At 39.5% G+C, this 27388-nt stretch overlaps 1 protein-coding gene across 1 annotated transcript in view; it reads left to right on the forward strand.

Moving 5' to 3' along the window:
* Positions 1–27388, forward strand: part of lrfn1 (leucine rich repeat and fibronectin type III domain containing 1) — a 118897-nt gene that overhangs the window by 39206 nt on the left and 52303 nt on the right. The window contains exon 2 of the mRNA XM_061046665.1: positions 22075–22126. The gene's annotated coding sequence lies outside the window, so the exon portion shown is untranslated. The remainder of the gene's footprint in view (positions 1–22074; positions 22127–27388) is intronic.

Consider the following 27388-nt stretch of genomic DNA (forward strand, 5'->3'; position numbering starts at 1 on the left):
CAATGTTAAATAATATATCACTACATTATGTTATAATTTAGCTATACCATGGGCCGTTCCCCTGCATGTGGAGCATTTAACATATTTAACCTTTAGTACATTTAGCTGATAATACTTCAGCACTTTAACCTTCTTTTGACTGGATTTTTACAAGCAGGGTAGAGTGAAACTGTATTTTTTCTCTGTGTTGTTGCAAAGTAAATGATCTAAATACTTCTTGCACCACTTGATGTATATAGTGCTGCAAACTTACCAATTAATTTAGTCTTGAAATACAGTTTGACACATCCCTTATTGATTTCTTTTTGTCAGGAACAGATCAGTGTTATCTTATCTGACTTTGAGACAAAGCCGAGATATTCCTGGAGATGGTGTCTCCTGTTTGATTTATAATGAGTGATATTGTTGAGGAGTAATCTAGTTTTCAGGCGCTGGGGGCCGAGGGGAGAGCTGTACGACTGTGAATAAAACCACCTCCAGACTACAGAGCTGTCATTAATCACACCCCAGGCTGGCAGTGTGATGCCTGCTGCTATGTTCCCTTTAGACTCTGTTGTAGGATATTTGTTGCTTGTCTGTAGTTTTCCTCTCCCGCTCTCGTCATCCCTGTCATTAATTAAAAGCAGATTTTTCAGCTCTCTCAGAAATATGCAGAATCATCCTCCCATCGGATTGCTCTCCGGCCCGTCTCTTTTTGTCCGAGAATCTGTCTTTCTCTGTCAGCAACCAGAGCCGACATGCCACAACATAGTCCGGCTCTTTCTGCCAGTCTTTTGACAACATGACAACGTTTGTAAGATAACAAAAAATGCTTCTAGTCAGCGGAGATTAAGGCACTAATTTGCCTTGTTTCTGTCATTGTTTAAGCTGCATTCAACACACATAGTCATCACTGGGTTTGCAGCCGCTAAGCTTATGGGAAGTGTGACTTATTGTGCTGAAATGAGCAGCATCTGACTGTCAGTCAGTGTGTTAGACAAGGGATGGCAAAGCGTTATTTTCAAAATGAAACTGTCACGAGACGAAAGCCGCTAAGTGTCTACTGCTTAAATATGTAGATTACTGGTACATGTAACTGTTCTGTTACAGCAGACAATTATAAATAGAGCTGGAGCAGAGACATTGTACTGTATGAATGCAACCTGAAAACAAACAGGAGTGATTCTTGGAATAAACACCCTTTACATCTTTTTATGTTTTCTGCAAACACACCACTGTATTCGCCTATGCCAAAGATGCTTTCATAAGACAAGTGAAGGAATGGGCTGTCAGAAGAGTGCTCCATTAGTGCTACACCTACACTTCTCTTTTTTTCAACACATACAAGGTGTATCATTTGCCCGGGTATGCAGCAAGCTCCTCTGGAATACGCAGCAGAAATTGTCAAAGACGATCGTTTCATTCCTCGCCGTCTTGGGCGTTGGAACGCTTGGTGTCTGAGTGCAGTGGAGAATGTTGATTTCGTGGCAGACAGATGCCAACTTTCATCCCGTTTGAGTTTCCTTTGGAGCGACACTATGTTGGCTGAGGAAAATTAATTCAAAGTGAGCCTGCAAGTCAGTCTCATGGGGATAACAACAGCAGAATATCCAAGCCTCCATATGCAACTTTTGATCAACTTTATGCACTCATATAAGGATTGACATTTTCCTAAACTTAATGAGGCTTCACTCGTGATTTCATGAAAAGTTAACCGCCTGGGCTTTCTTAAGTACTTTAATTGATTTTAATAGGGGCAGAGTTTTTTACATTTTAAGCTACATTTAACACAGAAGCTGTGAGGAGAGAGTCGGGCATCATTCCTGCCGGTGTAGGTCTAATATTGTTGTAGGCGGGGATGTGTGCCCTCGAGTGCAGCATTAAAATCATCACACAGAACACACAATACACTCAAAGCTGGCCAGTCTCCCCAAAGTTTGGAGCGCATGGTGTGAAAAGATGTTTATGGTCTGGTGGAAGCACTCAGATTTCAAAGGAATGGTTAAGATTTATTAAGTATTGAGTCCATTCAAACTACACAGCCATTTATCAGGCATGGAAACGTACTGCAGCAGCAGCAGCAGCAACAGCCAAGCTATGGAGTAAATAAAACAAAGAAAATTCACTCAGTATGCGGTTCAGGTCATCTCACAGGTCAGGCAGCAGTACGTTTTTTTCCTTCTCTCGCAGACTTTCTTTCACTTTCCTTTCTCATCTGATACCCTCAGTACTCACATGGTTGTTTTAAGTAAAAAGGTTTTTAAATTTCAGGGTAAATTATCCGTCGAAGATGTTTGAGAGATAGTCAGAAGTTAACGTCAGTGATGCTCTGGACAGGCTGCAGTCATCATTTAGAAATTGAACTCATAAAGAGTGTTGGGTTTGCCTTTTTTTTCCCCATGAGTAGGCGGAGGTGAGCTGGAATTGTCAGTCAAGCAGATTTAGAGAATTGAGAAAACATGGGAAAAGCTTTAATTTTTACATTTTGATTAGCATGAAATTACACTTGACAGTAACGTCAGCTTCAATCAGTAAAGCACAATCAATTACAAGCTTTGCCAACAGAAGCTTACAGCCTACCATAAACTATTACCATAATCAGTGTTATGTTGACAACTTTTATTCATTAAATCCTTTTCAAATTCTGGTTACAAAGGGCTTCACAAAGGCAGCAAAATTAAACAGACAAGTCTGACAATTAGCAGGTTTTTAAAATGAAATAGATATCAATATAATTTGGGAGCGGCAGTAACTCAGTCTGTAGGGACTTGGGTTGGGAACCAGTGGGTCGCCGGTTCAAGTCCCGGTGCGGACCAAATCTGGAAGTTGTTCTGGTAGCTGGAGAGGTGCCAGGGCACTTCCTGAGCACTGCCGAGATGCCCTTGAGCAAGGCAACGAACCCCCAACTGCTCTGGTGCGCTCACTGCTCACTGCTTAGCAGCTTGAAGCAGCCCCACTCTGTCATCACTCCACCATTGCATGTCCACAGGTCCTGTTTGTGCATGCGTGTGATTCGGGCCTATGTGTGTGAGAAGCATGTCCCTATAAATAACAGAGTGTAAAACCGAATTTCCCTGAGGGATTAATAAAAAAATAATAATCTAGGGGAAAATTAAAGCATTTCCAAAACTGAAATGAAATACAAAAAAATAGAGATTTATCCAGAGAACTCATTGGTATTCTCATCCCTGACAGTGTGTCAACTTACCTTATCAACCAAACACTCACTACCATTTGACTGAGACCACCCTCTTGTGCTTGTATAACTGGACCCTTTCATTCTGGATAAATGTAGACACTACCAATGAGCTGAAATGTAGTTCTTTAGAGAGCTTTTTGTTCCCGAAGTCACACACGCTTTCAGTTTAAAACCTCATCTTACATTACAGGAAATCCAGTCCGTGTTGTTCAGTTTCAATCGATGTGAGTGTCTCCTTGTGTAGTCAAGTGTCCCTGTGAATCCAGTGTTTTGTATCAAATGGTATACAATTATGTAATATCTGTTAGTGCTATGTATTCTCCTATCGTGGAATAATGCTGTTAATACTGTAATAATGTAATACTGTTTTGATTCAGACAAACAGTATAATGTTTGTAAATTAATAGTTTACGGTGACAGCCCAATCTGGCAGGGGTGAGTGCTAGCCCGGTCAGGGAGCCTCATCCTGGCTCTGCTTTCCCCCGCCCTCTTTCCCAGATCTCTCTTTTAATGTAATGTTGACACCAGGAAGAGTTGCATTTGTTTGTAGGGGCCATTAGGGGCCAGGTAGTAGGTTCAGCAGTATCAGCGTTGTCACCTACCTGGAGCTCGCATCAACGGAGCCTGGGTCTGTTGAAGTTGGCAATGCTGTTTGGTGTGAGCATGATGTTTGGTGAGAGCTGGTATTGGAGGGGCTGACTCTAGGACACTAGAACTCACTGTCCGGCCTTCCTGCGGTGTCTTGGGACTAATCGGATGAAGCACCGGTGAAGGGAGGTTCCCACCTGACAGACCCCATGTCATGTGTCATGTTCTGTCTCTTGCTGCCCATCAGTGTACACGGTTCAGTGGGAGGCCATGTGGATGGGTAGGTAGTGTCAGCATTGTCACTACCTGGAGCTCACTTCAACAGATCCTGGGTGTGTTGCAGTGGCAACAAAGGGCCATAGGGTGGGTTATGTCATGAAACTTATTTGAGCGCTTTACCTTTCTGTTTCAAATTGCATGTAAAGTTATATTTTGTATTTATTTAGGCAAATATAGATTTCTTTACTTGGGCTCCACAAAATGTATAGCCGTAATGTGAAATATAATAAGCGCTGTGATAACTACTAATGCAGATCCAACAGTTTTAAATGGCGAGATAAGTTAACAGATTTTCACATATGGTGTGTTCATCATTCTCTGTTTTCATAAAATGTGATTAAAAAATGAAATATATGAGCTTGGTTATGGTATCCCACATTATTGCAATAAATTGAAATGCGACCTCCATGTCGTGTTTGCTGGATTCTTGCACAGAATGACGAATGAAATACATTTTCTCTCAAGGACTAATACACATATCCCTCTAATATTTAAAAAGACTCAGACTCTGAAAATATTCAAAAATATTTTAAAATCTACTCCCCGAGGTCCCAATTTAATGCCAATCCGACCTTTAGAGTAACACACACGAGTCAGTCTTTGTCACCTCTGTTAGGGAGACACTATTGATATTGAACTGAGACTCTGAGTTATTAATAAAGACTGCGACACGCTTTCATCTGAAGATGAAGCATATTGGTTTGCATTGACAGTGACAGTGTTTGAATTTGTTTCCACTCTTCCTGGGCTCACTTGTTGATTTGATTATCAATGATCTGACACAACTTATTCTGTTACTGCAGGCACTGTTGTTTTTGCAACAAGTCCAGGCTTTTTGCAGCTTTTCCCTGTTTTACCTTAGAACTGAGCGTGTATTTATTTTTCAAGAAGAAAAAGATTCTCGCAATCCAACCTGTTTTGTAGTTCCTGGTTATATTTTCTGTTTTTAGATGAAATACATTCCTCATAGCTTTAATTGAATTCTTCCTCAGCCACATCAAAGATCTGTTGAGTGTGGAAAAACTCTCTGTAGACTTAAAAAGTCGCTTTGTAGTATGTCGCTCTCCTCTTCACAGAGACATGAGGCTGTTGGTTTCCTAGATTGACAGTTGATTCCAAAACCAAGTTTCACCGTTGAAAAGACTTATAAAAGATTATTGGAAAGTTCTCCAATTTCTTATATTAGTTTTTTCATGTCTACTTTGAAAGTTGGCTAAACTTTCAACATGGACAGGGGTCATGACGGGGTTGTGTGGCAAAAATGAGTTGCAGGCGGTGAACTTTTAAAATCTCACATCCTGGAACTCTATCTCATCATCTTACATCTGAAATCAGAACGCAAGATGAGGATTCACAGATATGTCTACTGGCTAACATGTTCAGTGAGAAATTTACTACAGGGGTGATCCTCATTTGCCAGTTTTTTTTTTTTTTTTTCAGTCATGGGATGTGTGATATTTTGAACTTCTCTGCATAGGCCCCTCTAACTGCCTCTTACTGTAATCTGAACGCCGACATTTGCTTCTTCCACATTAGATTTTAGACTACAGTAGTTATGTAACCGTACCCAACTGGTGTTCTTTAAAGCCTGTCTCATTGTATTACTCTCACACAGATACAACAAATAGGCAAATTGCTGAAGCAGTTTCTATTTATTCTTAATGTATTACTATTTTGAGGGCACACCATTCAGAAAGTGAAGTGGCCCCATGTTGCTTTCTGTGAATATGCCCTAACTTATATTAACTTAAGAAAGCAATGAAGCAGGGTAAGAAGAAGCTTTATTTGTTTAGATATAGGACTGCGTAATGCAAACACAGCAAAGCACAATTTCCAAATGAAAAACCTGAAATGTTTTGATAGAGGAAACGTGTTTCAAACCAGCATTACTAAGAAGAAAAAAAGGTATTGTTGTCATGAAAAACATGTTTGTTTGGTACCAACCCCCAACAAATGTCATCAGCACTTTATACTCTATGCAAAAAAATCACCTAGTAACTGCTAATTGCATCACAATAATACATTCTGTCAAATTAATCTCTATATATTTTTTATTGCATTTTGTGGAGCCTTGTTAGTATATTAAGTTAGACAGGTTGTTGCTGCACGCCACATGTTCACGTTGACAGGAGAGTGTAAGCTTCAGGGCACAGCAGTTCTCTGTCTCTGGTAATTATTTTAAATCTCATGATGCAGCTAAAGGCCTGTTCAGGCATCACTGACTGGTTTGCACATACTGGAGCAGCAACCCACTAATTGAGCATTTAAAGGGCCAGATTGTCTTTTCTGCACGTTTTAGTCCATTTAACCAAACATCACATTTACTCAGCATGACTTATGTGTTTCAAACCTTTTACAGTAGTGTTTCATTTTCCCTCATTTTCCTTCCCTGAAACGTATTTAGGTCAGTAATCTGTCTCTTGAATATGCGGCTATTGTTTCATCATTGCAATGATAATGCACATATAGGCCGGCTTCATTTGAATGCATTCACAGGCTCATGAAAACTCTGCAATCTGAGACTTTTGAGAGAGCATGTTTTATGTGACAAAATGACAATCATGCCGCTTTCAAAACATCCATTACATTTGTGCAAAGGAACACTATTCAAATGTTATATAGTCTAAGGAGTGCTTCCAACGTGGTACTGAAGTGTTGAAAATTCTTTGAATGTGAGAAAATATTCCTCACAACTCAAATAAGCTTTTAAGAAATGGGCCTAATTCATCTCCCACGGATGGAATTTGTCTCCCACCTGGGAGTCTTATATTGCATAAGCTTGTCTGAATTATGATGCAATATTGAAGCTACACAAACTTATTTACAGAGCATAATGTTGGACTCTGGATTCAGCTGTTTTGTAGTCCTAAACTTGATAATAGAAAGGTCTTACCTGACTATTCCCCTGGGATGAGTGCAGACTGAGCTCTGTTCGAGGCGACTGGAAGCATTGAAGCGTTCGTTTACTTGACCATAAGTGCTTGGCGTCTCTGGAGGAGTTAGTCGATGAAGAACAGAAAACGCTCTTTCTTTCTCCTTCATACAGATTAAACAACTGAAAACACTGAGCTGAGCAAAGTCACGTATAAAATGCAAAGTTTAAACCTGAATATATTAGTTTCTTTGCCTTGTCAATGGCTACATGTAAGGCTTTGTCTGGTAAGATTCGCAGGACTGTAACCACCACTAAGCTACTCATCCATTATCTCTTTAAAGGAAAATCTGGATCGCATGGCTATATGTGCACATTTTGGGAAAGGGAAATAATTTAATAATCTCAGGAAAAATATGTTTTCTTCCTCCTCCTATGCAGATGTCTGTTTGGCCACAGGAGATTGACAGACCAGATCAGGCCGGTTCTCCCTCACTGATTATCATCAGCGGTCATGGTGGGGTGGTAATTATTACCACTGCAGATCAACCCATCCAAAACAACGTGCATCTGTTTAAGGGTGTCTGTATTTCACCTCCTAAATGCTAAATCGAAAGTGAAAGTGAGCTGTAATCACTCGGCTGCCTGCTCTTGAAGTTGATAAGGGGTGCGGGCTGCACATTGATTTACTTGTTTGTCATATTTGGACTGGAAGTGGGAGCCAAAGTAAGGAGATGACTTACTTGCCACCATGATTTAACCTGGCAGGGAGAGGTTGTCTGTGAATAACCTTTGGATTAATTATGCACATTTTCCTCTCTTTAAAAGCACAACCTGTGCTGTCTGTAGTTTTTAGATAAAGGTCTTTAATATGCTTTAAAAAATAGATCCAAAAAAGCCTCTGTTGTACATTTAAAGACCATGTATTCTGGTCTGTACTGCACTGTGGATTAGGCCCAGTGACAGGGGTCTTACTAAACTCCTTCTGTCTGGGTTATCAGTCCCTGACAGCCCACTGCTCTCTGATCGTTGCTGCCGTCACAGAAGCATGCATCACACACTTGTCAAAGCGCCGCTCCTCCGCCCACCCTCTTTCTGCTGAAAGTCAACACCACAGTCTCACCACACATGTATTTACGTGCTCACAGACTCCCTCACAAGACACACGAGCGCGTGCACACACATACAGTACACAGATACAGACGCCGTTCCCATTACGGTGACAAATCCTGCCTGAGCTGGCTCCCATCTGTGAGTCACGGCGTGGTGTGTTTGTACGAGTCAAACTCCCCCGTCATCTGCCTTTCACAGATGGATCTGTGCGGTGTGTCCGAGGGGCTGTGTCTGGTGGCCGTGATCAGAGGACGCTTTGGATTCAAACCCTCCCGTGATCCGGATCAAGAACAGACACATATTTCTAGAAGCTTGGAGGTGTAAAGGGGCCGACTCTCCAACAAAAGGGTCAAGTTAATCATCATGGCTCGACTGGGTTTAATCCATAAAACCATGACTTCACCCTTACATAGCTTGCTTGGCTCAATCTCTGCACTGATCCCATTTTCTCTGTATACATATCCGTTCTTTCACTCTGGCTCCTATTTGGCCCATAATGGGATTAACTCGAGTGACACCAATCTGAGATCTCGCTTTAAACTCTGCGGGGTGAATCTTATTCCTCTGGTTATTCCCATAAAGGATGAAACATGGCTTGGATTACATAATTAGATCCCTCTCTGCTGCCTAAATGTAAGGGATGACACATTAATGATAATAGCTCAGAGGATGCTCTCCTTGTTTGCTGCCGGCAGGGTCAAGATGCCTTCAGGAACACAAAAAGAAGACAAAACATGTTAATTAATGTGTCTGTTAGAGTATGTAACGGGTGCCATCATAAATAATGAATGCTGTCAAGAACAGCTGGAATCAATGCAGCCTAACACCGCCTCAGCCACTTTTCCCAGCAGGTATTGCTTTGTCCAGCTATTACCTATTTTGGGCAATAAAGATCAAATAGGTTTACGCCGCTCCTACACTTAAAACAAAATACGTTTTAGGTTATTATTGCCGAACCCACCAATAACTTTGGAAACACAGCTATTAAGAAAGCTTATTATCAAGCTCCTTTCCGCTCTGTAATAAAATCAACGTGGAACAATTGACCTTGGCGGAACAAAAGCCCTTTCACTCCTCTCTGCCTCATTCTCATGGTGCAACAAGACATTAGAGAGCTGTTTCATTGCTCCGGCTCTCAGTGCTCCCGGAGCTGTTAACAATCGACAATAATGTTTCTGTTTTTTTGTTCTCAGTGGTCAAAGGCTGCCTAATAAAATGCCATCTTCTTTGGATATATGCAACAATGTGCACAAAAGCATATGTTGTTGGTGATTAATGTGGGGGATTCAGTGAACTGTTACAAACCACATTTGACCTCGTTTATTAGCACGCGCCTCGAGCTTTTTCATCAGGCTTAAAGATGTTTTCTTCAATTTCTTAGAAGCATTTTTTTTTTTTTTTAATTCCTCCATCCATATGCATATGGATTAAAAATATGCATCCTCATGCTTTAATGTTGAAAGTTTAGGTTTTTCTGGCTGTTGGATTAATGAATTCTTACGTTTGACTGCACTGGATTTGGCCGATAAAAGCATTCATACTCTATTCCTCATCTGATTCCAATCACCTTTTCCCTTATGCTAACATCTCATTTGCATGCAAATAATGGAATGGTGCAGGAACCAGCACTAAAGATCTCTGCAGTGTAGCAACATCAAGCTCAATCCATTGGAAGGTTGCGTCAGTCTTACACGGTGACACCGTGAAGAATCAAGCAAATTGCACAGGAGCTTTCTAAGAGCAGAGCATGTAATGTACAGTATACATATGCAGCCATTACCACGGAGCTACAGAGCACAGCTGCCTTAAAAGGGTTTAAAGTATAGGATGCTAGAAAGTCTATTTAGGTGCCTGTATAATCTGAAACACAGGTAGGAGTGTCTTTGGTGAAGCACAGAGATTTCTAACAGTTTATCACAACTTACCATAAATGCTACATAAAAGAACTAACCGCAATACATTATGTAACTGAAATGCTTACTGGGGGTAATTTGCACATTAACATCATTTGTGTGCACATGTAAAGGGTCAGTTTGGATCTTTAGAAACACAGGTTTTTTCCTTTCACCCTTTAAATTGGCTTGATTTGTCTTTGAGCTTTTATATAAAGCTGTACATGGCGTCTGTACCTGACTCCATGTTATTTTATGTCTCCATACAAAAGTATAAAGACTTTTTCAGATCTTTAGGAAAAAAAGAAAGCTGGCAATTTAGAAATGTTAGGCTTCAAAACTGCAGACTATCAAAGAAAGCCAGGGACACTTAGTTAGGTGGACAACTTGCTAATCTTCTCCCCTGCTGAGGAATGTAAAACGATCTACAATTTTCATTTCTGTCCCCTCCCTATAAAGCTATACACCATGAGGCATTCAGCATTGCCCACCATGAAGACATAGACTGCTTCATTTGAGACCACAGATACATGCGTACCTCTGCTTCCTGTTTGAAGTCAAAGCTAAGCTAACCACATCCTCCTTGTATTGAACAGAAAGTCCTGTGGGGCGCCTAGCAGTTATGGCCCCCCCCGTTGGTTTGAACCTGACCTCGGCCCTTTGCTGCATGTCATCACCCCGTTCTCTTACTCCTTTCTCTCTTCAGCTGTCCTATCCAGTAAGGCAAAAATGGCCCAAAAATGATAATTTAATATATGAATAAATAAATGAACATTTAATTTCCTTAATGGTGTATTTCTTATGCGTTTCTTTGGATTTGATAAGCTTATCCTAAGGATGAAAAGGTCTTGTAATTTAATGAATTCCCCCCAAAGCTGGCTCCGACTTCACATAAAGCACCCTCTTTTTAAGGTGGTGTTAAGCTTGTAAAGTAACAAACATCATTCCTTTTTGGTGTGTTTAAATAATAAGGTACATCAATAATAACTGACTTTGAGTTTCTGACTTTTAACTATAGCAATATGTAACAGCTGTTTCTAAACACTTATGACAATAATTGCCTTATTCAGCAGTTTCAAATCTCAATCAATACGGAATGGATTTGTTGTGGCCAAAATTCCCTGCAGTTTTTGGAGATTTGTGGCAACGATGCATCCTAAAAGTTGTCAAAAATGGTTTATCAGTAAACGATTAACAAGGCCATTATTTACCACCTTGCAAAGGTTCATGGGTTAGAAAACAGGCCCAGTATACTGTATTTATTTTTCACCGCTCTCTTCGTTTTATAAAAGGTACTCTGTGCTGGCAAGCTGACTCCACCTGCCCTCCAGGGCACGACAACTTGATTGACATTTCTTAGCAATTTCTCAGCAAACAATCTGTTTGACTGGAGGCCTTATTTCATCATGGCCTCGCTGCCTTTCTCTGCCCCTCCTGAGGATCTTTCACTGCTGGATGGTGCTGAGAGAACATTTGGCCAGTAATGTCATTAACCCATGCACACACATGCTCATATTTTTCTTTTCTTCTCTTCTCCAGCTGTCTCCAGTTTTTATCAGGCACAGATGTTCTGAACAGGGTGCAGCCTTTATGTTTTGGTGCGGAAAATAGAAAGCAGAATGTTTTGTCTTTTTTTTTTTTGTCCTCTACAATGTTATTATATAACATGGATTAATTTAAATAGATTCAAGTCTTTATGGACCCCTCAGAGAAATACAACTGGTCATTAATGCTTGGCTTGAGGTCCGTTTGTACACATAGAAACATAAAAGTCGTCAGAAAACTGACCATTTCTTTTCATAAAACCCCACAGTAAACAGTTTTTGTGTTCTTTCTATCAGAGCATTTTCAAATGTATCTAAATGGAAATCTGCAGCGTTTTAACAGAGAGGCTTGAGCTGTGTGTGTATGGAATGAAATGTAAAAGAAAAGGGAAATAAAATTAGATTGTGTGACACATCCATGCTGTAAAAAAGGATAAAAAATGAAGTTGCTTTTAACAAGCAATGTCTTTTTGTATGCTCATAATATTCACTATCAGCGATTTCTTTTTATCCCTACCACTTTGAACCTGATTCATGTTCACACATCATTATTGACATGTGGAAAAGGTCCACGGTTGAGGAACAAATCGTCTCTGGCGTCTATGGTGGCTAATTCTGATTCATGGAATAGAGAGAGCTGTGTTCAGGATGTTAGGCATTAAAGAGTTGTCTTTTTCACGGGATTATCTGCGAAGGAGGAAGTCAGTATTCAGACGCAGCTGACTGGCACTGCGAGATCAGCTTCCATCCAAGTGGAACACTTCTTCAGGCATGCAAAACATGCAGACTTAAGTCACATAATCCCTTCCAATATCAGCAGGATGTCAATACGCCAACATGAATGGATTGGATGCATCAGTTTTTGCGGGCTTACTGTTGTTTCTGATCGCACTGTTTGCATTGGGAGCTGGCAGGTTGCTATTATTAGAAACAGCAGTGATATAAACGTTACTGTGGATCCTTGGACAGAATGATGACAAACCATATTTAGACCATTGCTGAAATGCTGTCGTGTCTCATAAAATGTCATCAAGAGGATTCCCGGCTAAGTTTAATTCTTTTTACCCCAGCGTTCTGGCATTTATGAGGCCTGCAGATATTGGAGTAAATAATTGGACACACAAAGCAAACACTTGAGCACATCTCAGGGGCTAAACAAACAATGGCTCTCTGCACATTTGGTGCCCGAATGAGGCTGTAACTGAGGATCATAACAGGGCTTTTCTGGTGTTTTGTGGAAGCACTGTTCTGTCAGCGTGACTAAGCAAGGCTGGCCGAGTCCAGCTGACCATGTCTGTATGAGAAGGCTCTGAAACAATCGCTTTCAGGCACAGGGTCCACGTTCACATGTCGCTAAATACGCCTTTATCAGGCAGCAAAGCGTTTTGAAACCATGCAATGAACAGCTTTGGCATTGAATGCATTGTATTTCAGGGTGCTCTTATTATATCCTATCAATGTTTGCTGCTACTGCAGCTGGGTTCCTTCTGCAAGGAGCTCATTAAAGTTTCATGAAATATGATGTTACAGTGAACTTAACATTCTGCTGTAAGATCTGGACATTTGTAAAGATTTCATTGATCGGTTGAGAGTTTTAAATGGGAAAACATGGCACAATTCAATGTTATATCATGTATCTAAATATATATTGATCCTTCAATGTTGCATATTCCTAAAGCTTACCAGCAAACTGGGGCTGAATGCCAGGAAATGACCCTGCTGAGAGTGGTGTTCAATAAAAAAAACTATGAATTTCAGTAAATTATAGTGTTTTAATTACGTTTTAATGAATGTAGTTAACAGAAAACTGCAATTACAACAAACCATGAATTTTTTTGCTGCAGATTTTAATTGATGTTTCTATAATTGCATGCGCTGCGATAAAACATGTGTTTAGCTATTGTGTAAGTGATTTGTAATATGCTCTTTTTTGATGTTTTAAATTGACAGTAGTAGAAATGAAAAGTTAAAATCCTGCTAAATTGAAACTTCCTCATACATCGTTATGCCAAAATACAAAGGGGGCTGTTATAGATTCCTTCCAGACATTTGAATACCATTTCCTTTTTGGATTGGCTTGCTGTGTTTTGGATGATTTGGAAAATGAAGCCCAATTTCTGCTTTCACATTATAAGATAGGTTGTAATAAGCTGTGTGCCCGTAAATTACACATTTGGGTTTAAAATGTTCCCGAAAAAAGGCTTTAAATTTGTCTATACAGATTACTTAAAATGAACACTTTTCACTTTCCAATTCCAACCCAGACAGGGCTATACGCTGCTGTATCTCTCATCACACTTATTGAGTCTCTCCTCTCTGAATTGGTAGACGGGACGATAAATGGCTAGTTCGATCAGTGATGCCCGTTTGAAGCACAGTTCAAACTTGAGTTATCACATCTCCTTGGTAGCAACAAGGCAAAGCAGCTGCTCAGAGAAGCCGCAGCCTTGGTTCTCTTTGCTTCTTTATGCTCTGAAACCTTCAGTCAGTAACAAAAGATGTGCTGCTCTATTTTTCATGGACATGTGAATTCAGGCTGCACAATGGTGACTTTCTGAGCATGTTCCTTTTTTGGGGGGGGGGCTCAGACCAAGCATGAACAAGCCAGGTTTGGTGATGGGACAATTGTTGTTCAAATAACACCTGATTTGACTTGTTGGTGCAAAGTAGACATAATAAAAAGATGTTCTGAATGAAGACTGAGGCTTTGTTTCTGCAGGGCAACCAACACTCTTTCACTTTTTGACACATTTTTTTAAAATCTTTAATTGTATTACATTCAAGAAATGAGAAGGATAAAATGTCCTGCACATGAGCATAGGGTCGTTGTGATTGATGGATGGGTTGTATTGTATGGTAATGGCACATTCATTTGGTGGATGTGCTACTGGACTCAAACAATTATTCAAATCATTGTGGGTCCTTTTATGTGTTAATGTTTAATCAACTGTCATGGCTCTGCTCTCTACTGTACCTCCGTGCTTCTCGAAACACCATGGTTAATGTATGTGGAAGCTATGCAATATTAATCATTTATAAACGCTAACATTTCCTCTCTTTTTGGCAATCCTTTGAATAGAAATGGCAAGAGCCAACTTTCATAGTTTCGCTATCATTGAGAATTATTGAACAGAACAAGCACTGAGCTCAAAACATTGTAACCTTTACAAAAACAATGCATATGTAGAGTTTGAATAATTTATCATAAAGTTCAGTTCATGTGTCTTCATATTGGGAAGCCAGCACACAGACTCAAGGTACAGTGTTTTAAGGTCCATCAAAAACCCCACAATCATTTTAAATACCAAAAAAAAATGAAAAATTTGACATATTTTATTGAGAGCAAGCTCCTGTATTTATAACTTACGGCACATGTTTCAGTATTAGATAAAAACCTGCCCATTTGCAGTCAAAGAATGATGAGTTTCAGTGTCTCAAACTCAAATTAATTTTAAACAGGGACACGATGTACCCTCGGAAGAAAGATATTTGGAGTGCTGTATAATCGTATTTGACTTGCTGTATATGTGTGCTGTGGGCCTTGGCACCTCTTGCATGGTAACAGTTTACTGAAAGGAGGAGCCAGACTGGCTTCTCCTGTCAGCCCATTAGGGAAACCGTCTGCTGCTTTCAAAGGGGAGCTGACATAATTTGCCATTACAGAAGCTTTTACCAAACCTCACCTGCTAATTACACCATACATTTGTTCAGGATTCATGTTCTGGGCACATGGAGACTATTCTTGGTTTCAAGCTGCATTTCATTTTTGCTGCTGCTGTGAGCACGCATGTTTGACCTTGTTCGGAATATTCATACAAAAAAAAAAAAAAATAATAATAATATTTTGCATTAAATGCCTGTGTTGTAACTTGCGTGTTGAAGCACAGGTTTCACAAACAGCTAAATGGAATATGCAAATAATTTGGTGGTACATGCACTCAGTAGCAGCCTATTAATAATAGATTGAGCTCATAAATCATGACAAGCAACAAAGAGGACTGTAATATAGGAAAGGTTGTATGTGGCCCTGTTAAAGTAGGGAGCCAGAAGTTGCTGTGTTAAAGGAAAGTAGTCCTGCGTGCACACTGTCTCTCATATCTTCTGATTATTTATGTGGTACGGCTAAATGTGCTGAGCATGGCTAAGTGTATAAATAGCTGAACGGACATCATCAGAGGCTTCAGCTCACAGGGGAGGAGGGGGGAAGAGAGAGCTTTACTACCAGAGCATCAGATCATGAGCAACCGAGACGATACTCCCTGACTCATCAGAATTGGAGGGAAACTCTGATCCTTGCATGCTGGCAGTCTTCATGTTAGGGGCCCTTGGGTAACCCTGTTGACCTCTGTGGCCACTGGTGCAAAAACTTTGTGTTGTGCTTATTGCATAATTATTCATTCAAGATGACTACGGCCTTTATTCAATTTCCATGTTCCCTTTGGTTCGCTGATTTATATATGTGGGACGTATTTTGGATTAACGCAAACTTGCAAATGTCCCCATGTTTTTCTTTATTAAAAATAGCTGCCTAACCCGAGCAATTATTAGAGCGTATATTATGTGATGTGATGCTCTGAGGCAACTTGTATTATTGCTCAGTGTCACCACGGACACTGTCTGCACCACAGCGACATTTCCCTCCTAACAAAGGAGGTCGTTACATCCGAGTCACGGTAAATGCGGTAGTAAAACATCGGCGCAATTTTTTCCTCATCAATTTACACCTCCACAGCCGCCATTATCTCCGTGTGCTTCAGCTCACTGTGGCCCACAGTACAAACCTCTACTTTTTGCTGGGGGTTGTTGCCTTTGTCTGGAGCTCTCTCTCTCTCATCTCTGGAGGTCACATTGGCCGCCCTGGAGGTACTGGTAATGGTCAGTGTGCCAACTGTGTGGGCAGTGTAAGAGAGGCATATGTTGTCTGCTAAATTGCACTCAGTGGAGGCAGCATTGAAGGCTGTTTTGAATCTGATAAAAATTGACTTAACATGCTTAAAAAGCTTTCAGTTATGCATGCAGTGAATAGGGCTTTTTTTTTGTGTGCATCTTTTCTTCCCGCACAGTGTCACTTCTTGTTTTATATTCCTCTCATATTGCTCTCAAAGAGGTTGATTTAACCGGCAGAATGACCACTAGGCCTTACTCAAACTCAATATCCTCGCCTTTTGCTACTATCTCATCCCACTGGTAGAGTTCACTATCAAATATGTGATCCTTTATTTGATTTTTATAAGAGGTTTCATAATAGCAGTGTGGGTCCCGGCCTTAAAATGTTTATTTTAGCCTTGTGGCAAGTCAAGCAGAGAAATATGGATGTGCTGTGTGCCTAGCATTTTCACACATGGTTTAGACGCGGCTACACAGAGGCCCTGTAGCAGGTTCCTTTTCACTCTTCATTAACAATTCTAGAGGGTGTCTAGACTGAGAGGCGATAATGTTTTCCATGGGCATCACTGGTCACACACCAAAGACTAACAGGTACTGCAGAATACAGACACTGGCATGTTTCATCCCTCACTGTGAAACCTGTTTAGTTTCTACTGAATGCCCATCTGCAAAAACACTGCAGAGTCCGAGAAAAACAAGGGGAATAAAAGCTCCATTTAGCCACTCTGTTGAGACATAATCCAGGCTTACAGGCTCGCCCTGCAACTGCAAGTGTACCAGAGCTCTGAGGTGGAGAGACACTGGCTAAATAACTGTTTGTCCTTGAGGATGGCCGACATAGGAAGGGCGACGAGGGTGCCACACTGAGTTTAGAGAGAGAGAGAAAATGAAACCCCACCCCGCACTCCTGACACCTGCAGAATGAGTATCTAATTCATCAGCATCATGTATTTGACCATCATCATACACTGTACTTACAAAAACCTGTATTTGTATAAACGTGTGCAATTTGAATGCCTCACTAGCTTTGTTGATGCTTCAATTTATAAGTGAACTGAAAGATAAATCATCACATATTTTGTCACTTTATTCTAGACAAAACATCCACATGCAGGGCAAAAATTCTGTTTTAGTGGGGTTTAGTTCTTGAAAAAAAGTAGGAATGATGCCATTTTCTTTATTTGAAATAATTAAAGGCATGAGAGGTATTATTTCTCGATCAGTCTGAAAGTGTGATGGAAAGGATGGATGTAGCGTTCCTTTACCACATCTCTTCCATAATGTGAATTAGAAAAGCCGAGCTGACTAAATCTAGCACAGTGCTCTGACAAATTAAAATTATATAACTATTATTATTCGTCGTCATCATCATCATCATCATCATCATCATCATCAGCACCATCATGTTGATGTCATCATTATTAGGCTTCCCTGTTTACCTGCCATTGTTTTATGGTAAGAGCATTTCCTTTAGCTATTCCAATTTTACAATCAGATATGTTTTGAATGCAGGACTTTAACTTTTGACACTGTATCTCTAATCTGGGTCCTTTTTTCCACCACCATGAATCCCATTTCTGTGAAGTAAGATAGCCTGTCTTGTTTAATCATCACACCAAAAACAACCTACCTGGTGCATCATCAACCTCTGCAGCTGGAGCTGTCTGTATTTTTCTTTTTCAATGAAGATCTTTTCCTCTGCATCCTGATCTGAAGCGATCACATAGAATTGTGTCCTTGCTCCCTTTTCCCTCTGATTTAGTGTTGATGAAATAAATCGCCCTCTCTCTGACATGCCATTAAGATTCTCTCAGCTCTGAACTCGCTTTATCCAGATGGAACAGGATGTTACACTTTAAGTCATTACTAACTAGTGAATGTAGGATAATTACTGCTTACGCTGCTACTTGTCATTTGAAGGTCTGAGTCAGCGAGTGTTGTCCTTTATCTCATGTGGTAACAGTGAGTAGTAGAATAAGCCTGACTTTCAATATTATTTATCACTAAATATTATATGAAATGGGTTTTTTTTTTTTTTTAAATAAAAAAAAATAAAAAGTAAAGAATACTAAGATATGAGAAAAGTCCTGTCAGGTTTTAGAGAGTCCCAACAGATTGAATAGGCATGAAACATTTCATAGTGGCTCATGTGTTTCAAATGTAAGTATATGTTTTTTATATATATATATTTTTGGGCCATTTTTGCCTTTTTTAGATAAGGCAGCTGGGGAGAAAAAGGAAATGTGGGGCGTACAGATTGGGGGATGACATGCAGCAAAGGGCTGAGGTCGGATTCGAACACACGGGCGCTGCAACGAGGGCTATAGCCTCTATACATGGGTCGCTCCACATAACCACCAGCCTTCGGGCCACCTGTTATATATGACGGAGTAAATTCATTTTTTGGGAAAACATATTAAATAAAAAAAGCCATTTGAACATTTGACTTATTGCACTGGGATATTATTTCTGATTTTTGGTTTATTATTTTAACATTTTCCAGCCAAAACATCAAATCTAACAATTGGGACAATACAATGGTAGAATAATCGACCATAGAATCATTAGTTACGTTTGTACATTTGATCCATATGGAAGCGATTAGTGATCAGAATTTAAATGATAAAGCTAATTTGAAAATTCAAATGCATTAACAGAAATGCTTTTTAATTTTCAGAACATGAGTGTATTATTTGACTCAAAAATAAAATGATGATTAATTTTTCTAATTTGAATTTTAGTTTTCAACTTCAAAAATGCACATTCTTTGACTAAATTAAAATGAGGAAGAAAATGACATTTGCTTTATCATTTTCAAAAACCAGTTTGCATTATAATTTTACTCTCTATGTATGCATATTGTATGACATAATTCAAATGAAAACAAAAAGGTCTTTGGCTTTTCGTTTTCAAACTTGCCGTGCTAAAAAGTGATCATAATTCAAACCAACTCGAAAACGAAATGGCAAAGTGGACGGCGCAGGAAAGTGACGTCAGACTCCAGCTCCCAGGCAGGTGAACATAATGTTTACAGTCTATGAGGCGAGCGGTCTAAGGATGTGCATTTTTGAAGTTGAAAACTAAAATTCAAATTAGATAAATTAATCATCATTTTATTTTTGAGTCAAATAATACACTCATATTCTGAAAATTAAAAAGCATTTCTGTTAATGCATTTGAATTTTCAAATTAGCTTTATCATTTGAATTCTGATCACTAATCGCTTCCATAGATCCATACCAGTGTGGCTGTCAAAACAAAAAGTCCCGTGTTAAATTATCCTCTAACATATGAAGATATTACTGGGAGCAGAGGATGCGCTTAATGACTTTTGATCTTTGAAGGATATTTTTGAAGCTAAACTGCTTTTGTTGTCGAGTGTGCAGCCTCTCCCTCTCTTCCTCTTCAAATTGCTCATCCCACTACTGCTGTGTTTTAATTAGACGAGTAACAACAATAACTCGAATGTGGAGGAGAAAATCCTCTCACAAGCCTAATTGCTGTGTCACTGAATTGAAGTCTGTGTTGGTGTGTGCGGCAGCGTCTGCGTTTGATGTTTCTGCGTGGGAGTTTGATGAATAGATGAAGGGGCAGTTAGCATGCAGTAACTATATATGTAACATTACAGCTAAAGCGGAATGAATATAGCTCTGGTGATAGTTGCAGCATGAGATGTGTGTATGTGCTGTGTGTTTTAATCAATTTCTTGGGTGTTTGACGCTTCAGGGAACATGAACACAAGATGGACGTTTCGTTGGAGTGCGACACGCGTGAAATTGTACTTCTCACATCACTGTCCTAGGTCAGTCAGAACGTCGGCCTTTACACGCTATGGCATTTAGAAAGAAAAGGATAGGAAGTCGTAACAAAAACTTGAAAACAATTTATCTTTAATTCCTGAGGTTTTTACATTTAGCTTGAACTATTCCCCCCCCGTGCATGTTAAGGGAGCTCACTTAAGGACTGGAGGGAGTGAGCCACAAGCATGACACTAAAGAAGATGGAGAGGCATGTCTTAGTTGGCTGTAACAAATAACCTCGGAGCAACCTTTGAAGGTTGCTCTCAATGTCAGGGTCTGTTTTTTTAAAGACCTACCTTGTTCACACTTTGTACAAGTCCGAGTTCAGGTGGGTAAATATGTCTTGCTTGGACAAACACCCGGTGTTGTCTTTGACTGGGGCTGATAAAAAAAAAAAGCACTGTTGAGATCTTAATCAAGATTGTTGCTTTGGCAATTAAATCTGACAGAGAGGAGAGTGGGAGTGATTCCTCTGTTGTCGTATTCCCAAGAAAAGGTGGGGGGGGGAGTTTTTTTTCTTCTTCTTAATCATCTACAAAAGCTTCAATTAACTGTGATTGCTCCATGTGCACCTTTAGTTGTGCAATGGGGAGCAGGAGCAGGGATTGTTTTCCCCTTGATTGTTTAAACGTATATTCAGTGCTGCAGCAGGACTTCAGGTCACTTTGTTTGTGTCTATTCCAACTTCTTTTTTTTTTATGTTCATCCTTTTCCTGCAGTTTACTTTGGTGCGTATGAAAAAAAAAAACGCCACTTAAATCAATGTGTGCTTGAAACCACTGTACCAGAGACGCTTTCAACTCGCACTAGCTCTGATGTTGAAGTTTCTGCACTGTATTTATGAGCTGTCAGCTGGTAAAATTGCCAGATAAAGATGTGGGAAATCTATAAATGCAGATAAGTGCAGCATGATTTTCTGAAGTCAGTCACTGGAATAAACTTGTTGACTTTTCTGTCTGCTAAAAAACATCTTAAAGGATGAGTGATAGTGAGCATTTAAAGATTGGAGGGTGTTTTTTGTTTTTTTTTGTGCCTGTACAAAAACAAACGAACAAACAAGCTAAAGTGTAATGAATGGTTTTAAATAGGTCTTTGTTCTACTGTAATATAGCCTAAAGCTATGATGGCATTTCTTACTTACTAAATTACTAAATGTGGTTGTTACAACAGCTCAACAAAGAGGAGTACAACCAGCAAAAAAATAGCAGAAGAATTAAAAACAATATGTACAGTTATTAAATAATAAGAAAAAAGGTAGTTTTATAATAACTTTAAATAAGAAACTACAGTTGTAACCACGTAACACTTAAGGCATTCCAGCTGATAATTAATAGCTTATGTTAGTAATTTACACATTTATGACATTTCCTTGAACTCCTAATCACAGGCTTTCTTACACCATGCTTGAAATGGTTGTATAAATATATATAAATAAAGCCATTTTGATTTAAGGACCTGATGTAATACAAGGACAACAGCCCATTATTTAGTGTTAAGTGACAGGAGTGCACACGTTCAGCAGTCAGGATTCATTCAAGCAGTAATTCAATGCGTTTAATCGCCGTTATGAAGAGAAAAACATAGATGACAAAATGACTGTTACCTTGTACGCTTGTAAGTTATTACACACATAAAAGCTCTGGGTATAAAGCAGGAAATCATGAAGAAGTAGGCAGGTAAAATATTTAGCTGGAATTTCCCCTGTTTTAAATTTTCCGCAGCACTGGGGCTTTGGGCATAAAGGGATTGTTCCACTGCTGCAGAAATATCAAATCATTTGTATTGAGTCTTGGCTGAATCGAAGATTGGACTATAAATTGAACCTTTTTATGATTGTGACACTATTACAACTGGTGCCGTATGGCCCCCAATGTTATTTGTGCTTGCACATTAAGGTGTGACCGTTTATTTCTCTCTGCAGACTGCTTTGAAGTGAAACCTGTGAGGAGCCTCCAAAACGACACGACATTCTGGTGAGTTCCCAAATTGAAATTAAACCCTCTTCACATTTACATAATATACTACCAGACATAACCCATCCAGGCTGTGAGCATGAGCGGAAAGTGATGAGGCGAAGGAGAAGAGGGGGACGAGAAAATGGTGTTTCTTTCCTCTGACTCCATCGATCAGTCATTTTTTATTCCACATGGTTCTGTGTGTTTGACCCACCATGCATGCACACTCCTCACTACATTCAATACAAGGGCAAATCCCACAGTTTCACCCACTTTTATCTTTTTTTCTCTCCTGCATATTTTTTACTCAAATTAAGACCCAGAGGAGTGCAGAAAACACTGAATCTCTTTCTTCCCTCCCCGACTTTGTCAAATGCAGATTAAAACACAAGTTCATATACAGTGAGAGAGAGAGAGAAAGACAGAGCGAGAGAGAGAGACTGTGCAAAGTGACACTGTTAGCCATTCTCACACATGGGCAGGGTTGGGCAGGCGCCACGGCTGTTTGCCTCATAGCCTGCGCAATGGGAGTCGGCTCCATTATCAGAGCCGCTGCCTCGCCACCCTGCAGCAAACCCAGCATCCTCTGCTCCTGCAGATTTAATTTCTTATCTCAATAGGGAAAACAGCCTCTCTGATGAACAGCTGAAAACACCCTGGGCTGCTGTGAACACGGATTCAGCATACATACAATAGATGATATGATAAACTGGCGAACAGGCGTAGCACTGATATCCCTCACAGGAATTTGTGGTTGGTCACAGATATTCAGGGGAATTTCCTTCATACTGTAAATAATGACTTGTGGAAGGGAGGCTGTCTTCACCATTAATCCAGCGGTGAAGCAATTATTTATGGAGCTGCCATCAAGGACACATATGCTTTAAACAGAATCCCTCGTAGGTGAATATGTGTTATGTGCTGCTGCTGCTGCTGTATCTGTGTCTAGAGTTGTCTCTTTGTTGGCAGATAAAAGCAGCTCTTGAACCGCTATGCTCTCACATGACATAAACTCAGCATGAACCAGTGCCACATGTGTGCTGCTTTTGTTGAACGTCTTGCGAGAGCATATTATCACCTCTCGGAGAACAGAGTCACAGAATAGTCCTGATGACGTGTTTTCATAAATGTCTTTGTGCAAGAAAACACAAGCTTTGTACTGTGATATTACTCTGTTTTTTTTTTCTTCTCTCCCCCTAATGTTTTCCCATTTGCTTTGTTTTTGACAACCCCCGAAATTTTATTTCTTGCTCCATTCGGTAAGAAGCCAACAGTAAGATTTGACTTGTGGCTTTTTCCAGACCTTTACTAACAGCTTCATCAATGTCATGAAAACCCACTAGAGTGGTAATTGTGTGTCATCTTTCCCAGGCTCTAAAACTAACGCTATTATGTGAGCTCAAAGAAGATATGTAACTTGATATAACCTGGCTAAATTAGTCTTCCTATGTTTTACGGTAATGATCATTCAGGGCCTCATTTACTGAAAGAAGCATCTTATCTGTGGTCTAACAAGTCGAGGATAATTCATTATCATAATTAAAATTTCAACATCTGTTTCTGGCTCTACACATCCTTTAAGAATGTGCCTTCAAACATCTGTTTGTAAAGCACTTTGAATGTCACATATTATGCTAAATACACTTGTTTTCAAACACTAATATTTGTCCCTAGCCTGTCTAAAAACCCCCCTGTTATGAGAAAACTCCATCCTCTCCATCTTTTGCATGCTCCACTTTTAAGAAAATGTGCGCTCAAACAGGCCGTTTGAAGATTTTCCCTTTGTTACATCACAAAGGGCAGTAACCCACTCCCACAGCTAGGTGTTTGTTCTTCCCTCTGAGTCTGCCTTCTCACCATAAACAAATTGAGCAAGAAAAAGTCAGAGCCACCCAAGCTGCTTCAGAGAGGGGCGTGGTCACACACAGCTCCCTTTCATTTAACAGAAACAGCCTGTTCCGAGCAGGGCTGAAATAGAGGGCTTTATAGGCATGATAAAATACACGATCAGGGTGGATTTTTAGCAAGAAACTTCACAGAAATGTGTTAGGGAGCTCTGAGACTTATTTATACTGTTTGAAAATGGAGTATAATATGTGACCTTTACTGTAAGCACAAATGTTTACATGTAAGTGTAACAGATTCACACAGCTGTCTTGAAAAAAAAAAGTTAAATTTGCATGAAAAGGTTAAAAAAAGGAAAACATATTTTACTCCACAGAGGCTGAGTATAGATTCTTAGGGGACGTCATCCCACAGCAGGCATGGTTGCTAAATATTGCAGATATCAAACCTGATAGTTTTCAGGTGCCTGGGGTTCACACAATGTTGCACTGTGGCCTTTTCTGGCTTTGAACAGTGAGTCCTGCAGGATGCGTTTCTGCATAAGGCAGATATCAGCTGATTTGGCTATTAGTTGGAAATAGAAAGTTAATAATCCTTAGTTGGGAGTCATAACGTTTTTGTTTTTTTTAAATATTGCATTAGCCATATCTTTCCCTGCTTAAAGGGCCTGTAAAGCTTCTTATCTTTAAATGAAATGAGCAGAGTGTTATCAGTGAGAGCAGGTTGGGTTGAATTTATGGCTCTTAAGATCCTTAAATTCTCTTAAGATCCTTTGACACAGATTCAATTAGGTATTTTGATTTTAAGATTAAGGTTTTGGAACATTAACCACAGAACGATATCCATGTTTAAAATGAAGCCCAAGTTGACAATGTGGTCATGAGTCTATTAATTAGCCTGATATTTTCTGAGAAGGTGATCGTGGTGTCTTTTGGTGGTGAACTGAGCGCAGGAAATGAGTCTGAAACCTTAGACATCACATTACATGTGAGCTCGAGGTGACAGTATTTTCATTAGCTTTACCTCTTAAAGCTGTTTCATACACAGATTACACACAGACTGCACAGAACAGAAATAAAAAAAAAACCAGAGCCAACACCAATTCATCACTTTCTATAGTCTGGTTCATGCATTTGTTATTATATTATTTTTAATTATTAATTATTTTATTATTTTATTACATATGACTCAGTCGAGTGGCTCAGTTTCTTCTTTATAGACTCTTTTCAATGGAAAAAATAAACCCTTTGAAAACATCATGGCACAAAGACATGCTGCAGGTCTTTCACACACTGAATGTAAGGTTAAATAAAGACCACCAAAAATGCTTTTTGAAGAACATCGAAAAAGATAATTTGTCACTTTCCCTCTGTTTATCGTGCTCTTAATTGATTTCTTCCACAATAAGCGTTAATTATGTAAAACACATCTGTTACTGTGTTTTTACAGAAAAGAGTAGTCTATATTGGTTTAACTACCTGCAGTGTAAACACTGTGAGCACAAACTTAAAGTGCATCATAAACAAATATCATGTAATTGAATTAGTGCAGAAGCTTTGGGTTGCTGTTTGTTAAAATGCTTAACAGTTCTTCTTCCCCTAAGTTTGTCAAAGGCTTCATTAGCATCACCTCATGTTATAAAAGTACCCAATCTTTGCTATGAATACAGTAGAATAAAATCAATGCCATACTTTTTAATAATAATAAACCATGCCTTAAGCAGTGTATTTTATGAATGATTGATTATAAGCATAAAATGTAAGATAAAGTTCTTAAGTATATTGGACTCAGAGAGTGAGACAGAGGCACTCTTAATAAAACATTGTTTCTGGTATTCTCTAAATAATTTTTTTTCTCATGTTGTAATAAAGCAAAACGTGTTGACTTGATTTGAAATAAGATATGACAAAGCAGAGATCTTAAAATAAACATGTTCCTCTGCCAAACACATTCAAGCACACTGAAATCAGCAAACCAGTGTATAGATTTTTCTCCTCATAATGAAATTATGACTCTCTTCATGGAAATAACTGTTTTGACGTCTTTTGTTGGCATCTGCTGCTTTTCTCAGGGCGTTATAATTAAACAGGAGGAGATCCCGATTCTTTTTCAGTGGCAGTTTGAGAAAATGTTGTCGCAAAACACGTTGTGCCAAACTAATATGAGTTGAACAACAGCTAGATTTCACTAAGGTGTGTGAGAATCTGAGGATTCATGAATTTGGTAATTCAAAAATGTGCTCCAAAGCCTCAGGACCCACCAATACCTCTTTAATGAGAAACCGCGACCCAAATTTCTGCTGTTTTTTAGCCAATGAGATTTGTTTTTTTTCTGAAAATAGTGCAGTTTGGACCTTGGACGCTAAAAAACGTGACAGAACCAGGAGACAGAACAATATAACCATGTTTTCAAAGTGCTTCAAAGACTTTTTGACTTTTCGTAGCTTACATTCACAACCCATTGACAACAGCTCTGCGACCCACTTTTGGGTCCTGACCCATCAGTTGAGAACCACAAAATATTTTCTATTTATTATGAACAATTGTCCCACAGAATTGCCTCAAAATCCAAACTTATGAAGATGTATTGCTTGTGTCTCTACGGCTGAAAAACATATCGACCTGAGTTGGTACCTTTTGTTGCTAATGGGTTAAGTCGTGACACCCTGTAATTATAGATAAACACATTAGAAACTGGGGGCACATCCCCTGATCTAACAACATCCTCAGGATAACACCCGTAAATCATCATTACAGAGCTCAGACTCGGGCACTTTGTCAGAGTTTGCAGTTGGGTGAAGAGGTACAAAGGGGGCAGAAAATAGATCTCTTTGATGAACAGCAGATTATGATGGAGAGGTGAGCAAATTTACCTCTCGCTCGCTGCCCACATGTGCAGTGCAGCAACACTTGTCTTCTCACCAAGCCAAGGAACTGCTGTCTGATTCAAAAGACGAGCTGCAAATGGGATGTATCCTAATTGTATATTTGCTTAAAAACTGCAGTGCGCATATTTTCTCTCAATTTTAAATAAAGCATAAAAATGCATGTGTTTACATAAAAGATCATATTGAAATGCTAATGAAATCCCTTTTACATGCATTCATTGTTTGTTTACTATTTAAAGGCTGTCCACATGCGTTTACATCCCAGAGACAAGCTTCCTTTATAGCCGTCTTGTGTCTGTATTATCAGAGGATCAGACTCTTGCAGCCTATTGTTGTAATGTGACATGTGAAAACCTGACATAAAAATTCCCTCTGAGCTCCGTGACTGGATGCCTCAACCCTGACAGAATCTCCTCAAACAGTCTGCCTCGCCTCCGTTTTAGTCAGCCCCCACACGTGACAAATGTGTCTCCGAATTTAGAGCCTTTCTGACAACTTGTGAGCTTTCAGGTGAGATAACATGCAGTGGCTCATGAATGAGGATTTAC

This window comes from Labrus mixtus, chromosome 9, assembly GCF_963584025.1.
Source record: "Labrus mixtus chromosome 9, fLabMix1.1, whole genome shotgun sequence".
NCBI lineage: Eukaryota > Metazoa > Chordata > Actinopteri > Labriformes > Labridae > Labrus > Labrus mixtus.